Source organism: Capsicum annuum, chromosome 7 (assembly GCF_002878395.1).
Source record: "Capsicum annuum cultivar UCD-10X-F1 chromosome 7, UCD10Xv1.1, whole genome shotgun sequence".
NCBI lineage: Eukaryota > Viridiplantae > Streptophyta > Magnoliopsida > Solanales > Solanaceae > Capsicum > Capsicum annuum.
In genome coordinates, this window is record NC_061117.1 from 34,692,313 (window position 1) to 34,692,871 (window position 559).

General features: G+C 39.0%; 1 non-coding gene across 1 annotated transcript; it reads right to left on the minus strand.

Moving 5' to 3' along the window:
* Positions 1-213: 213 nt before the first annotated feature.
* LOC124886276 lies at positions 214-320 on the minus strand. Its single transcript, XR_007043362.1, has one exon. It is a non-coding gene; the product is annotated as a small nucleolar RNA R71 (small nucleolar RNA).
* Positions 321-559: the final 239 nt, after the last annotated feature.

The window sequence follows — 559 nt, forward strand, 5'->3', positions numbered from 1 at the left end:
AGGGAATTTTAAGGGGGCAAGTATTTGAGTACCGCAACCTTCATTTGAAGAATTTTGTAGAGGTAGTTATGTGTACGATAACAAAGGGTGCACACACCTCTAATGGGAGAGGCAATATTCTGGCTCTTATCTCTTTCGATCGATTCTATCACTTCATGGGATGAACTCATCACTACCTTCCTTGACTGATATTTCCCACCATGAAAAATGCTTAAATTGAGGGATAAAATCATTAACTTTAGGCAATTGAATGGAGAGCCTTTGTATAAAGTATGGGAAAGATTTAATGGAGAACTAACGCAATGTCCAAACCACGAGGTCCTGAAGAAGATGCTTCTCCAAATCTTCTACCATGCTCTTGACCTACTCAACAAAATAGTGGTGTACAATATGACAGAGGGCTTTCTTGTGAAGTTGCATTATCATGCTACAATGAATTTTCTTAAGAAGGTTACCAAGCAAAACCGAGGATGTCATACCCGAGATGTCGAGGTTCTTAAGAGTTCTCCCACTACATCCTTGATTAATAAGGAACAAAGAAAATGAGAGGAAGAAAGAG